Source organism: Urocampus carinirostris, chromosome 11 (genome assembly GCF_059441175.1).
Source record: "Urocampus carinirostris isolate Australia breed hairy pipefish chromosome 11, RoL_Ucar_1.0, whole genome shotgun sequence".
Taxonomy (NCBI): Eukaryota; Metazoa; Chordata; class Actinopteri; order Syngnathiformes; family Syngnathidae; genus Urocampus; species Urocampus carinirostris.
The window spans coordinates 33,618,725-33,635,310 of record NC_142359.1 but is presented as its reverse complement, the minus strand read 5'-3'; the positions used below and the strand labels follow the sequence as shown (position 1 = coordinate 33,635,310).

The 16,586-nt window shown below is 39.1% G+C and overlaps 1 protein-coding gene across 1 annotated transcript in view; it reads left to right on the top strand.

Moving 5' to 3' along the window:
* Positions 1-6,358: 6,358 nt before the first annotated feature.
* Positions 6,359-16,586, top strand: part of arhgef15b (Rho guanine nucleotide exchange factor 15b) — a 30,748-nt gene continuing 20,520 nt past the window's right edge. Inside the window, exon 1 of the mRNA XM_088348046.1 lies at positions 6,359-6,624. The gene's annotated coding sequence lies outside the window, so the exon portion shown is untranslated. The remainder of the gene's footprint in view (positions 6,625-16,586) is intronic.

Genomic DNA, 16,586 nt, shown 5'->3' with positions numbered 1-16,586 from the left:
TGAAAAACAAAACATTGACAAAAATACATGAATTATCATCCACATGTAAACATTTTTATAAAAACAATTCCTAGGTCGAAACGGATTTATTTATTTTTGTACGCAGTAGATTCCGTACCTACGGTTGCTGCCATGTTGGTCTAAAATCTTCCAGTTCGCTCTGGCACTGGTTTTTGTTTGTATTAGTCAACTGCCATTTAGTGGTAAAATATTACACACTGGGGCTTTAAATGGACACTGTCAAATGTTACACACTGGGGCTTCAAAGTGACTCTGTGTAATATTTGACCATCACGTGTCACTGTATAGTGCAGTGCAGAGGTTGGCAACCCAAAATGTAAGAAGAGCCACATTGGACCAAAAACGTACAAGTATAATTGGAGCTCAGAGTACCCTTCCCACTGCCCCAAGGTGGCCTTGTGAAGATATGGGGTGCAGAAGAAAATGGATGGGCTGCCATTAATGTTGATTGTAGTATAAAATAAATTTGTACCAAAATTTGAAAAAATGAATCGCCATTTCACCAGATAATGGCAGTAAGCCACCCTGCCCGTGGTTTTCTGTGAGAATTTTAGCGCACTCCATTTCCAACATGCTGACTGTAAATGAAAAAAGGAAGGTTGATTGTGAGGGCCGCCGCTTCCACAACAAGTAGAATTTGTAGTATTTTTTTTCACCAAATTAGGAAATAGCTGCGTATGCCCAATTTGCCAAGAGACTGGCTGATTTGAAAGAATATAGAGGTCTTTGAAAAAAAATTAACATTGTTATAATGTTCATTATTTGCTGCACTGTACTGATAAACATCGGACTTTTACATATTTTAGATTCATTACACACAACTGAAATAGTTTAAGACTTGTTTTAATATTGATGATTTGGGCAAAAAGAGGATAAACAAAAATCCCTACTTAAATAATTAGCATATTTTATCCAAACAATAAAAGTATTTTTAAATAAAAAAATAGTCAACCTTTAAATAATTATGTTCAGTTATTGGTTGGGAATCTTTTTGCATAAATGACCGCTTCAATGCGGCGTGACAGAGGCAATCAGTTTGTGGCACTGTTGAGTTGTTATGGAGGCCCAGAATTCTTCGATTGCGGCCTTAAACTTATCCATAGTGTTGGGTCTGGTGGCTCTCAATTTCTTGAGATTATCCTACAGATTTGCTATTGGGTTCAGGTCAGGAGAGTTGGCAGGCCAATTGAGCACAGAAACAGCATCGTCAGTAAACCATTTACCAGTGGTTTTTGCCACTGTGTGCAGGTGCCATGTCGTGGTGAAAATAAAATCTTCATCTCCATAAAGCTTTTCATAAGATGAAAGCCTAAAGTGCTCCAAAATCTGATAGCTAGCTGCATTGACCCTACCCTTGATAAAACCCAGTGCACCAGCAGCTGACATGGCGCCCCGGACCATCACTGACTGTTGGTACTTGAGACTGGACTTCAGGCATTTTGGCATTTCCTTCTCCCTAGTCTTCCTCCAGACACTGGCACCCTGATTTCCGAAGGACATGCAAAATTTGCTCCACTGAGCAGTCCAGTCCAGTGTTGCTTCTCTGTTGCCTAGGTCAGGCGTTTATGCCGCAGTTCTGGTTCAAAAGTGGCTTGACCTGGGGAATGCGGCACCTGTGGCCCATTTCCTGCACACGCCTGTGCACTGTGGCTCTGGATGTTTCTAGTCCAAACTCAGTCCACTGCTTCCTCAGGTCCACCAAGGTCTGGAATTGGCCGTTCCCCAGAGCATGTTCTGCCACACTTTTTTCTTCCCGCTGAGGTGCCTTAATACAGCACTCTAGGAAGAGAGTGCTCAGAGATTTCTTTTTATCTTACCCTCTTGCTTGAGAGTCTCAATGGTGGCATTCTCGACAGCAGTCAGGACAGGAATCTTACCCATGATTGCGGTTTTGAATAATGTCCAGGCTGGGAGTTTCAACAGCCTCAGGAATTATTCTCATGTGTGTAAAGTTAACTCGTCGACTCATGATTAGGTCAGTCGCTCTTTTAAAGCACCTTTTCATGCTATGCTAATCTTTGAGATAAGAAGTTTGGCTTTTCATGAGCTGTATGCCAAAATCATTAATATTAAAACAAGAAAAGACCTATTTCAGTCAGTGTGCAATGATTGTAAAATATATGAAAGTTTCCTTTTTATTAATACACTTTGGAAAATAAGGAACCTTATCACAATATGCTGATTTTTTTAGAAGGACCTGTAATATCAAGAGGCACAGCCAACCGAATAATGCTGACTACAACGCGCTAACCGGAAACGAACGGTTTGAAAAGGTGAAGCAACTGGAAGCTGTTTTAACAGCACGTCAATGCTTTTTCGGTAGACCCAGCGAGTCAAATGAAAATGCTACAAAGGTGAGCTTCGAGGTTGCGACGCTGATCGCCAAGCACTGCAAACTTTGGGTGAATTTATTAATGACTGTTCAAAAAATGCCTGGCTGAATACTCAGCCCTCTCACATTTTCAATATACCAAATCTGGCCTGCTTTCTGACAAGTTTGGACTCTTCTGATATAAGCCTTGTAAGGGAGGCAACAATACTGTATGAATGTACAGTGTATGTATATATATATAATAGTTGACCAAACCTCCCAATCCAACCCCTAAGGCCGAGCGCCAAGCATGGAGGCAATAGGTGCCAATGTTACAAGTATGACTCTGCCGAGGTGCAAACCAACAACCTGCCAGTCTTGAGAGTGACTTTTTAGTGTATTATGAAAATGCTGAAAAAATGAAAAGGCCTCTTTTAAATACATTCCAAACCCCCCAAAAGATAACAAAAAACGTTTGTGTGCTCATGGATGTATGACTGAGGCTGCGATCATTACTAAGCCAATATGGCTTTTATTCTTGGCTTTTATTATATAGGTCAGCACCTATAATGCAGCTGACCAACATGCCAGCCTACCTGCACCTCAGGTCAAACCCACATCTACGCCAACTTCCACGGGTGACATTTCTGAGGGTGTAGCTGATAAGATGACAAATATTATTCAGGAGATGGGACATAAATTGGCTGATAGCATTTTCTCACGTATACAGGGAGTGCAGAATTATTAGGCAAGTTGTATTTTTGAGGATTAATTTTATTATTGAACAACAACCATGTTCTTAATGAACCCAAAAGTCTCATTAATATCAAAGCTGAATATTTTGGAAGTTGGAGTGGGGCTTTTTTAGTTTTAGCTATTTTAGGAGGATATCTGTGTGTGCAGGTGACTATTACTGTGCATAATTATTAGGCAACTTAACAAAATACAAATGTATACCCATTTCAATTATTTATTTTCATCAGGGAAACCAATATAACAGCTCAACATTCACAAATATACATTTCTGACATTCAAAAACAAAACAAAAACAAATCAGTGACCAATATAGCCACCTTTCTTTGCAAGGACACTCAAAAGCCTGCCATCCATGGATTCTGTCAGTGCTTTGATCTGTTCACGATCAACATTGCGTGCAGCAGCAACCACAGCCTCCCAGACACTGTTCAGAGAGGTGTACTGTTTTCCCTCCTTGTAAATCTCACATTTGATGAGGGACCACAGGTTCTCTATGGGGTTCAGATCAGGTTAACAAGGAGGCCATGTCATTAGTTTTTCTTCTTTTAGACCCTTTCTTGCCAGCCACGCTGTGGAGTACTTGGATGCGTGTGATGGAGCGTTGTCCTGCATGAAAATCATGTTTTTCTTGAAGGATGCGGACTTCTTCCTGTACCACTGCTTGAAGAAGGTGTCTTCCAGAAACTGGCAGTAGGACTGGGAGTTGAGCTTGAGTCCATCCTCAACCCGAAAAGGCCCCACAAGCTCATCTTTGATGATACCAGCCCATACCAGTACCCCACCTCCACCTTGCTGGCGTCTGAGGCGGACTGGAGCTCTCTGCCCTTTACCGATCCAGCCACGGGCCCATCCATCTGGCCCATCAAGACTCACTCTCATTTCATCAGTCCATAAAAACTTAGAAAAATCCGTCTTGAGATTTTTCTTGGCCCAGTCTTGACGTTTCAGCTTGTGTGTCTTGTTCAGTGGTGGTCGTTTTTCAGCCTTTCTTACCTTGGCCATGTCTCTGAGTATTGCACACCTTGTGCTTTTGGGCACTCCAATGATGTTGCAGCTCTGAAATATGGCAAAACTGGTGGCAAGTGGCATCTTGGCAGCTGTACGCTTGACTTTTCTCAGTTCACGGGCAGTTATTTTGCGCCTTGGTTTTTCTACACGTTTCTTGCGACCCTGTTGACTATTTTGAATGTAACGCTTGATTGTTCGATGATCACGCTTCAGAAGCTTGGCAATTTTAAGAGTGCTGCATCCCTCTGCAAGATATTTCACTATTTTTGACTTTTCAGAGCCTGTCAAGTCCCTCTTCTGACCCATTTTGCCAAAGGAAAGGAAGTTGCCTAATAATTATGCACACCTGATATAGGGTGTTGATGTCATTAGACCACATCCCCTTCTCATTACAGAGATGCACATCACCTAATATGCTTAATTGGTAGTAGGCTTTCGAGCCTATACAGCTTGGAGTAAGACAACATGCATAAAGAGGATGATGTGGTCAAAATACTCATTTGCCTAATAATTCTGCACTCCCTGTACAGTCACATAATATAGTAGCTACTAGCGCTGCTGCTACACAAGATGTAGCAAACAGATTGAGTCAGCCTAGTCATGCGTTTTAAAGTCGCACACGGCCTTGGTGGCAGAATCGAAGGTCAAGCCAGGGGCCGGGGTGAAGGCGGGAGAGAACGATGGAGGCACGTTAACATCCAGCATCTGACACCCCTGAAGAAACTGCAGGTGGTCGTCGGTTAAAAGCAAAGAATAAAGATATATTCGTGGACAATATCTTTGTATTATTTGTGATTGCAACATCCTTTGCTGTCTGGTAATCCTGGAAGGGGGATACCACATGTGCGGTCCCTTCTCAAGGTTTCTCAATTTTCCTCATGTTGAGGTTTTTTGAGTTTTTCTTTGCCCTCATGTTGGTTCCAGATGAGGGGATGGTTTAATAATAGTCTGAAAAAATAGTCTGTGTAATAACCTGTGAAGCCCTTTGAGACTCTTTGTGATTAAGGGCTATACAAATAAAAATGACTTGACTTGACTAAGCCAGTAGATAGCATCAGAGAGCAACAAACTTTGAAATTCTCGACCGCACATTTAAGACGTGCGGAACTTTATGAAAGAAAGGCACCTAGAGAGAAGCCCGACCCGCCCGACACTAAAGTAGTGAATAACATTTCAGATTCAGATCTACTTTATTGTCATTCTAGTACACGTGTATATACAGAACGAAATGTCGATGCATCTGACCCCCACAGTTTCCTTGAATGTACAGATATAATAAAGTTTTATTAAATTTTAGGCCCGACATGAATTTTAGTTTGGGCTCGGAGCGAGCTCGGGCTTGGGCTTAAAATCTTACCTTTAATACATGGGCGGCCATTTTATTAAGCCAGTGCATCTCAATTATTTTCTGTCACGCCGTCCTGGAAAGAAGACTGTCTCTGCATCTGTGTTATTGTTTTTCCCTTAGGGTTACTTGAGGGCCTGCTACACTTAGTGTCTACACTTCACACTCAATGATTATACTCTGTGCTTAAAGGGACAGTGTGTAACATTTAGTGCATCTTAATGGTACAAGACACGTTCATTCAGTAAAAAAAACAAACATGTATTTTTGCATAGTATTCAAAACAACGAGTTATACCAATCTAAAACAGCACTGGTCAAGAAATTTGTAATTATTTTACATAGTGCATTTCATACCTACTTTGTCTACAGTGCATTTGGTCGCTGTGGCATTGGTATTTATTCCCATTAAACAACTGTGGCATCTAGTTATCAAATAATACATACTTGCACTTTAATGCACTCAGTGGAGGCTAAATATAAACGAAAAACTGCCACTGAGAACGCCACTGCATCCTAGTGTAGTAGCGGGAGCCCCTTGCACGGAGCCCCGCGTTGAGGACCACGGCATTAGGAACAGACTTTAACCATGTTTCCAGGGCGCTTCGCGTCATCATTGTGTACCTATATAATGACGTCACTATTGTTTACAAATATGAAACTGTCCTATTGTCATGGATTACGACAACCGGAAGTTAACACGCTTCCTTGTGAAATTAAGTTTCTGTGCATATTTTGGATAGAAAGTCCAACCATATTTTGGTGTGGTAGTCTTTCAAAATTAAGCACAAATAAACAAAATGTACTCATAAAATCGTTGCACGGCTTGCTTTGTTTTGAAACGCACAACGCATTTTCGATTTGAAGCAGCGGAACTTGATTGGATGTAACTGGGTAGAGAGAGGGGGCGTTGTGCTGTTGTTCTGCCTTCAGTTGCGTTTGTGTGCTTGACAGCGCTCCTTCTAACAAAGAAAGCGCCGGTAACTTTTGGTCGTTGTTATTTGAATAGTGAAATTTGGACGTGCACTGTTGGACTTATATTCAGGTTATATTTATATTACTTATATTATAGTTATATTGCATAAAGAAGACCACTTTCTTTCTCAAGCTCACGTTGAAGCGCAGATACATCATTGATCTGACTGGCTATTGAGATTTACAGTACTTGCGTCCTAGCTATTGCGGTAAGTAAGAAATCCCCCTACATTTTCTTAAACTTACTGTTCCTTTTTTGTTTATTTTTTTGTTGAAGTGTTCAAGCCATAAGTATAAACTTAAATTTGATGATTAAGAGAAGTTAAATATTGTCATCATTTAATTTCTTCAAATAAATAAAACATTTGAGAGCCAGCTGTTGGATATTGTGTTGACTGTAATAAAATTTAAAACCGATTTCATTTTTTAAAATAATATTTTTGGTCTTAAAACGTTTACTATTTTATACATATTAAGAGAGGTAAAATTTTGATTTTGTCATATTTGAATGTTTTCCCCCTAAAAATATAAACTTCTATAGCTATCTATGTGATTATGCTAATGTAGATAAAATTAGACCTTGTTTGCTTTTGATTTTTAAGTTTTCCATGTTTTCATGATTAAAGTTTCATTTGGTGTTGCAGGTGCTGTTCAATAATTATTTTTTCTTTATATTGGGTGTTTTTATTTACTCTAAAAACAAACAAACTTTAATGTTAGGTAATGTGTTGATGGTAAGGTTGCCATGAAAAACAAAAAAATAAACTAAGGAACTGAATTGTTGTGAGAGGACTGTCAACTTGTCTAATGCGGGTATTGCGATCCTAGAGAGGCTGTATCAGCCTTTGAATGACTTTTACGAGTCAAGTCAATAATTGAACCGCTTGTATACCATGGAAAACTCTCCTTTTATTGCTCTGGCTTCCCGACACAAATTTGTTTGAGAGACGCATTTCCTGCTCAGAGCTGCTGGCTAAACCGGTGTGTTTGTCATCTCGTTAAACAAGGGAGTTTAACCTGTCATTGCACCTGCTATTACCTAACTCAGTGTTTTTCTGGGGCCCTCAGAAATTTGCCCCATCTTATCTTTGCATGAAATGTTGCTTTCTTTCAGCCAGGTAACTAACACTCATTCATGTTGTTGGGTGGCAGCGGATTACGTTTTACTTTTAATTTTATTTGGGAGACTGGGTACAGTTGCAGCGCATATTGCTTTCTTCCTCCCCACATTTTAGAATATTTTATGGTAGTAGGGTTGTTACGATTAGGAATTTCCCAAGACAATTAATTGTCACTCAAAAATTTATTATTGACAAATATATTGTCATTTTTTCCCCTCTACATCATATGGTACTATTATAATATGAGCTTTATATTACATCGTAATAAAAAAGAGCCATTTATTAATCAAGAAATCGTTAGTAACTCAACATTCTGTTCTTCGGTATTTTGGGGTTTACTGCTGTCGCTCGGTGTAGACCTAAAATGTGTCCAAAATACTGAAGTGGTGCGTCATTTTGAAACTAAAAATTGACCTGGCATGATGACCACACACAGAATGCCGATGTTGGTTGCCTCAATGTGTGCGTTGCTGCACTTTGAAGTCTATTCATTTCAGTCAAGGGTGGTCACAATATGGGGCGAGGAGAAAAAAATGGCGATAATCACGAATGTAAACATTTTTCGCAGATACTCGCGATCAGACAAAAATTTCAGATTTGCGACATCCGTATGTGCTCGTCCTCTCAAACTTTGATACACGGTATCTTAATTTGTCTCTTACAAGTAAACATCAATGGTAGGGTGCTTAGTAGCTCCAAAGTCTGTGACAGCGACTTAAACAGAGAGAGATACACAATGATAGAACCAGACCCAGTATCGGGTACGGTTGTAACTCTGCTATTGAACAGTTGTAACATGGAATAGAACCAAGTGCTTGTGTCATATATATCTGTTTGTATGGACAGCATTGCTAATCAGAGTGTGACAAGCATTTATGGCAAATTTATAAACCAGCGCCTGGGGTTCAGCTTTTATGAGGAAAGTTCTTGCACTTAAAACTGAGTACCCACTTTTCTTTTCTTTGGGTTTTTTTCTTTGCCTGTGCATTTACCCATACCGACTATATAGAAGTTCTCTTTTTGGATGTGTTACAACTGTCCCCGCAACTATCAGCTTTCCTTAAGCTAACATTTTCCCATGGAGTTGTTAGGTAGCATGAAAATAAACCCACATAGGACTGAAGCCAAAATTGTGGACATTACAGCCATGTGCCAGAAATGTGTCAATCTTTAGCATATTTAAAGTGAAACAAAAACAGTAAGAAAGAAAACGTTAAAAACTTACCTGAAAATGTGTTTTTTGACCATAAAATTGAGACAGTGTCACTCAGAGTGTTCAAACGTCTTGTATGAAGTCAAAATGGAAAGGGAAATATCCGATATTAGCTGCATCAATAAACTCTCTTCCAATTGGTCAAACTTTGACTCTTATAATGTCCTCATGTTACAACTGCACCCAGTCTCCTTCCTATACTAATTTTCTTTACAGTATATTTAATAACTTGACTGATAAAGCTGTTTAAGATTGCACTGCAAAAAATATTAAAAAGTATAAATCAAAGTAATAATCTTGCACATAATTTTGTTGATTTTAATTATTATTTAAATCGATGGAACGTAGTAACGCTGACAAATAATTTAGCTCATTTTGAGTGCATATTAATTTTCAAGAATAGCAAGAAAAACTATGGATAATAAAACATTAAAAATAGGTTGAAAATATAGTAAAATAAAAAGTTACAACATAAATATAGCATAATGAGTTATCCTTTTTTCCTGAGCCACCATGACCACAAACTTTATAATTTAAATTCAGACGAGATCATCTTAGCTTTAAAAACATTAATCTTGTGCCGGGAATTATTTTTAAACACTTTTGTTGGACGGTGTGCCTCAAGATTTTTCAAATTTTTTTTTTCCTTTGTTTCAAAAAGGTTGGGAAACACTGACCTTACAAATAATAAGTCATCGTCAGACTAACGTGTCACATTTCTTTAACGCATGAATGCGGAGACTGGAAGGATGCTTTCTACTTATCCCACCATCCCCCCAAAAACCTTTTGTGTGCATCTTTATGTGATTGTATGGGGGGGCATGTAGGGGTGCCTGTGGGGGCAGGGTTTTATGGATTGACCAATGTGGAGCTTGTCATGGTTTTCATCTCTTAAAGGTAATCCCAAATTATTAACTCATTCAATGCCAACCGTTTCTCTCAAATGGGAAAAGCTGGTGCTTGCCAATTTTTTGCCATTTTGACTTCCGTATTTTCCAAATTATAAAGCCCTCCGCACACCTTGCGCCAACCGCACACGACGCCACTGGCGATTGTCATTTTGCTCCTGGCATCAGGTGTCTGGGGTACTTTTTGGAGGAAAATGGCGTGGATGCAAAACACGTCTTTTGGCTGGAGTTGACTTTTATCCTTGAGGAAGCAAATAGTCTGTTAAAGGGATGGGAATTCCGATTCTTTTTAGAGAACCCGCTTTTTCGTCTTGGCTTACTAAAAAGTGTTAACCCCTTCTGTTGCTTTAGTGGTTTAATTGGTATATTACAATTTTTTGTGTACTAGTATGAATGCCTTAAAGGGTGAAAATAAAGCAATATTAACACTTAAATATCCATCCATCCATCCATTATCTGCACCGCTCATCCTGAGTAGGATCGCGGGGGGGCTGGGACCCATCCCAGCTATCTTCGGGCAGTGGGCAGGGGACACCCTGAACTGGTTTCCATCCAGTCACAGGGCACACAGAGACAGACAACTCACTCGCTCATTCACACCTAGGGACAATTTGGACCAGCCAATTTACCTGACATGCATGTTTTTGGAATGTGGGAGGAAACCGGAGTGCCCGGAGGAAAAACACGCAAGCATGGGAGAACATGCAAACTCCACACAGGAAGGTTCAATCTCATGATCTCATGACCTCTGAACTGTGCCGCACACACGCTAACCACTGCTCCACCGTGCTGCCCTCAACACTTACACAGTAACACTAAAAAATACAGGAAACATAAATTTGAATATTTATTAATCTCCAAAGAAAAAGATAGAGTACTAAACAATTTTAACCTTTTTATATTCAACAATTTAAAGTCAACAGCACAGAGTCCCTGATGAGAAAAAGCATTTTGACCAATCACAGGATAAATATTGTGTCTCAATTATTATTATTATTATTGGGTGACTCGGCTCCAGTCATCCTCTTCCGGCTCCTAGAGCTGTTTTGTTTGCAAACGACACAAGTTTGTTATCAACATCACTGTCTAATGAGGGCTCACATTTTTTTGCGACAGAGCCCTTGTTGCTTTTTTTTCCGGCGGATTAGGAAATACGACATACGTAATTGCTATCTAACTATTTGTTCGTCACTATTTTGAATGGTAACATGATCCATGAGACGTAAACATTTTGAGGAAAGAGGAAAACCGCGTCAGGTGTGCGGGGGCACCTCGCCATTGGCATTCTACACCCAAAGGCGTCGACTCCATATTCCCCACGCAGTTGGCACTAGGTGTGAGGTGTGCTTAAGTCTCTGTATGAGTCGCACCAGCCAAAAAAAAACCTCAATCAAGGAGGAATAAACATGAATATGTCGCACTCGCAATATGAATCACATTTTGAAGGAGATTTACTTATAAATAATCCTACACCAAAAACATACATGTCATCTTGAAAGGGAATTTGAAATAAAACAAAAAATAAGCGAACAAATAAGTACTTATCTTAGACACGCTTGTCAGTGACGTCATCACATATCAAGAGTTATTTAGATAACTCTAGCAAAAAGAACCTGCTTACCAAACTATCATCTTAACTCCAAATCACTAAATCCAATAAAATCTTCATCCTCTGTTTCAGTTGTACCGGTAAACAACTCCTGGTCGGTCAGGGAGTAGACGATGCTTCCGCTTCCTCTTTACGCTTTTAAGTTGTGGTCAAAGTTAAAATTATCAACACAGGCTTAGACTGACCTCTTGGAGTTTTGTGGGAAAATGACATGTGAAGTGATATACAGTACCGGTAATACAAAGTTAAAACTCAATGATATAAAGATGTGTCAATAATCCCACATATAAATCACACTACATTATAAGTCGTACCCGCGGCCAAACTAACTATGATTTATAGCCATTGAAAAAATCAAAAGAAAGATTTAACAACATCTTTCATTAAAAAAATGATTTTTTTCTAGCTCTTACCACTGTTGACAGTTGAACATTGTTCCACAAGTTTCTTGAAAATACTAGTTTCAGAGAAAACCAATGAATAAACCTGCCTAACCGGCGCTAATGCCAGGCTAGCCGGCCAAACAAACCATAGTGGGCAGCCACCAAGCGCCAACCATGAGCAAACAAAACAGGAAAGCTCTCGGTAGGTCCTCTATTCCTCGCTAAGCACGATGTTGTAGTTTTTTTTCTTTTTTTGCTTATTCATCTCGGTAGTCTTTTACCCTTTTCTCTTCAAAGTCTTTATACATGTTTTACTTTGGGGTGCCATGTCTAGTCTCGTTGCATAGAATGTTTCACAGCTTTCATATCAATGACAATGAAGACAATTCTATTGTATTTTATTCCATTCTAATTCTGGGGAAAAACACTGTACGTTCTGTGCCTCGTTGGAAAAATAAATTTTGTTTGGGAATTCCTTTAAAATTCCCCCCAGGCCCCTTTACATACACATATTAAGGCAAGAACACACATAAACACATACACGCAGACACAACAAATGTATGCAGCGGACCCACCGGTTTCCACAACAGATGGCACACGCACTCAGACTGCCTAATTGTGTTAATGGAAAGTACTTAGTAAGTTGGTCCAAATGGACTGATTGAAGGCATCATTCCATGTTGGACGTGCAGTTTGTACTGTTAAGTAGGACCAATCCTGGCCCATGTAGAAATAAATATATGAATAATAAAATACCTACAAATATATACCATTTACAGTGCCATTTTATGCATATTTATCATTCACAAAGGTTTCAGATTATCAAACCAATTTTAATATCACAAAGAGCCAAGCCAATATTCATTCATTTTACTAAGGCGCAAATCAAATCAAAATATATCTAGCCCTATGTGAAAAAGTAATTGCCCCCTGAACCTAGTTAGATCACTTTCGGTAGCGATAACATAAATTGTCTAAAATAATTGTCATGAGTCTTTCACAACACTGGATGAATTTTGTCCTACTCCTCTTTGCAAAACGTTTTCAAATATTCCATATTTGAGGGTTTTCTGGCTTGAACTGCTTGTCTAAGGTCACACAACAGCACCTCAATTGGATTTAAATCCGGACTTTGACCTGGCTCTTCTAGAACCTTCATTTTGTTTTGTTTTTAGCCATTCAGCCATTTAGACTTAGTGGTGTGTTTCAGATCGTTGTCCTTCTGCGTGATCCAAGAACTCTTGAGTTTGAGGGCGCAAACTGATGGTCAGACGGTCTCCATCAGGATCTTCTGGTAAACACCAGAAATCATTATTCCGTCAACCATAGCAAGTTATACTGGTCCTGAGGCAGCAAAGCAGCCCCAGACCATTTACTGTTCATGACTCCACCATAGGAAAGATACCAAAAATGCCATCCAGTAAAGAGTTCCAAGGCGAAAACAACTGCCAAAGTGCATCTTGATTATCCTCAAGACCTTTGGAGAAACATTCTGTGGACAGATGGCAGTGCTCAGCCTGTTACATCTAGCGTAAAAATGGCACAGCATTCGACAAAAAGAACATTATGCCAACAGCATACCTGTGAACCTGTACAGTTTTGCCGTACAAAGTACGTTTTTTATGCATTTTAAGAAGAGTACGACGTACAAGGAAATCTGTACGGAAAAACGCAAATATGTCCATCGCATGCGTCTGCCGCCTCTGGATTTCCCATCATGCATTATTCCGAAAAGAAAAATATGGTGTACGATTATTTTTTATTTTGTACGGAAAAATATGACAGTTTGTACGGGCGTGGAGCCGTGGAGTTTGACAGGTATGCAACAGTAAATGCAATGGGGGCAGCCGTGTGATGGTCTGGGGGTGCTTTGCTGCGTTAGGACCAGGACGACTTGCTGTGGTTGACAAAATAATGAATACTAGTGTTTACTAGAAAATTCTGTTAAGAATGGCGTGGGTCTGTGACTCCACCGGCGATTATTATTGTGGACCAACGGCTTGGAAAGGATGGCGATACCTCCTTCAGGCGCTTGTTCAGCTGATCTTGTATAAGTAGTATTGGTCCATGTCAACATTCTGCATTGACTGGTTTTCCCACAGAATTTCGATATCGAAAAATAAATAAACAAATTGTTCACAAAAGGTTATAGAAAATAGCTGCAGTCTCATTGATGGTTTTCTTCTTGCAGTGAAGTAATCTCCTTGATTAATTTTCCTTATTTTAATACAGAGTGCATATCATATCCAAAATCTAGAACGCAGTCCATGTCACCACATGACCAGCTCTCTCTCACACACGCAAATGATTGATTGTCTTGTAAAGGTAAAAATGGCTAGATTACGTTGTCTAAGGTAATGTGTTCATGTACCACAAAATATCCAGATCGAATCCCTAGGGTAAAGTCAATTAGCTCGAATTGTTTAGCTTCGCAAACAACTACTACAAAGAAAAGAAAATCGACTCCGAATAAATTTGTGTAATCTTTTTTTTCAAATTGCTAACTATTTCTACCAACCGGGTTAAAATACAAGAGTGGCTGTGGGTCCCATTTATCAGGAAGCACAAAGCTAATAACATGGCTAGCAGTAGCAGTCGGAAAACAAGATTAAAAACATGAGCGGAATAAAACAAAGTAGTATATTCTTTTCATCAAAACACAATCACACAATACTCTTACAGGTGCAGCGACTCAAAGCTTTGAGCGAGGACCCAAAATATTTCTTCGTGGTAGTATCTCCATGTTGCAGACGAAAAGGGAGCTTCGCCAAACACATGGCAATTTCAATCTCTTTGAGTGCGCGTAGCGGCAAGACCTGAGACAAACATGGCGGCCACTTCTAGCTATGGATTCCACGAAGTAAAAGAAGTAAAAAATTCTCGACCTATATTTTTTTCTAAGGAAAATTAATATTGGTGATAGTTTATGTACTTTTGCTTAACATTCAAATTAATATTTTTTTACCCCGCGACCCTACTGAGGATAAGCGGTACAGCTAATGAGATGAGATGAGATATTTTTTTAATTAATAATTTTTTTGTACATACTGCCCCTTTAAGGTTGAAGAAAAATAAACGTTAAACTGATGCCAGGAATGCATTTTGAAACAATCGATGGACAGTGTGCCTTGAGAATTGGGTTGGGAAGCACTGCACTGTTATTTGGAATGTGCACAGATTTTAGAGTGGAGCAAAACTTTTAACCTTTTAAATCTTAAAAATAATAATAATAATAAATGGCAAAAAGATTGATAAAGTTCTCTTCGCTATATTTGCCTTAAACCTTATTTTTTCTCAGTTTGGATGATTTCACAAGGCAGGGTTGTTAGTCTTTTCGCTGTAAGACAGGGGTCAGAAATCTATGGCTCGCGAGCTAGATATGGCTCATTTCATGAGTACATATGGCTTGGAGATAACATAATACTCATGCAAATATCATCCATTGAGGTTCAATTCTGATAAGCACAGAGTTGAAGCTAGTGCACCCATAGTCGAACTTTGACTGTAAATGTGTTTGGTTCGGGCCAGTATATAAAAAGCATATTTACCACTACAGTTTACAGTTTTGGCTGTACGTTGGAATCCTTTACATGGAAGCTCATTAAGCAATCTATGTTCATTGTTGAGACACTTTATAATGAAAACCCACAAAGAAGCTGTTAACACGCTACTATCCTCGTTTGCAGTATTTTGGGAAACTTTTACAGAAGAACTGGCACCTTGTTTTGAAACCCTTATTTATGCAAGAAATAAGCTTCAACGATCTTAAGTAATTGCAGGAGGGAGAAAAGTTAAAGTGGTATATATTTGTTGATATGAGACACAGGCTCTGGCTTTATTTTTATTCCATAAATGTTATTAAATCATCTAACGTTACAAAGGAAATTCAAATTCGTGAAACATTAGCTTTTGTCTGGAGACCGGGTTTGGGGTTTTTGCTGAATTATGTCGTAGAACATATGTTTAATTATTTTTGAGAGAGAGAGCTATCTCTCTCTCAAAAATAATTAAAATATTTTGCTATTATAGCTCTTAGAACCAAAAAGGTTCCCAACTCCTTTAAGACGTTTTTAGTTGTAAAGAGCTTAAATGTTAGTGAGCAATTCACTTTGTACAAGGCAAGTCCATCTTTTTGCAATCTATTTTTGCAAGGCCATATACAGTGACATGCAGTCAGGGGAGGCAAGTGAGGCTGTGCTTTGAATGCTATCATGGAAATATAAAATTATATATTTATTGAAAAGCCCTGCGATTGGCTGGCAACCAGTTCAGTGGGTCCCCTGCCCACTGTCCGAAGATAGCTGGGATGAGCTCCAGCATCCCCGCGACCCTACTGAGGATAAGCAGTGCAGATGATGGATGGATGGATGGATTTATTAAATAGATATATGGCGGCACGGCAGCTGAGTGGTTAGCGCGTCAGTGGCACAGTTTTGAGTTAATGGGTTGAAATCCACCTACCCGCCCTCCTGTGCATAGTTTGCATGTTCTCCCTGTGCCTGCACTCAAAATGTGTCTCCCTGAAGATAGCTGGGATGGGCTCCAGCCCTGTTGGAAGTACTTTTTATGTTTTGTTATTCAGAAATCCCCCAAAAAGAGTCAGAAATGACTCTAGCCACCTCCCACTATATATATATATATATATATATATATATATATATATATATATATATATATATATATATATATATATATATATATATATATATATTCAGAAATAATCAATTTTGTGTTACGTTAAGTAACCATATGAGTGTATATTACACATACAATATAGCCTGGTATTCTGAGTATCCCTGTTGGAAAGTTCTCTTTATGTTTTGTTCATCCAGTAATAATTATTTTTGTGTCACGTTAACATTCTGTGGAAATATATCCTATTTAGATACGATTGTTTCTGTACTTGCTTTTATTTGTATTTGCCACAACACATGTAT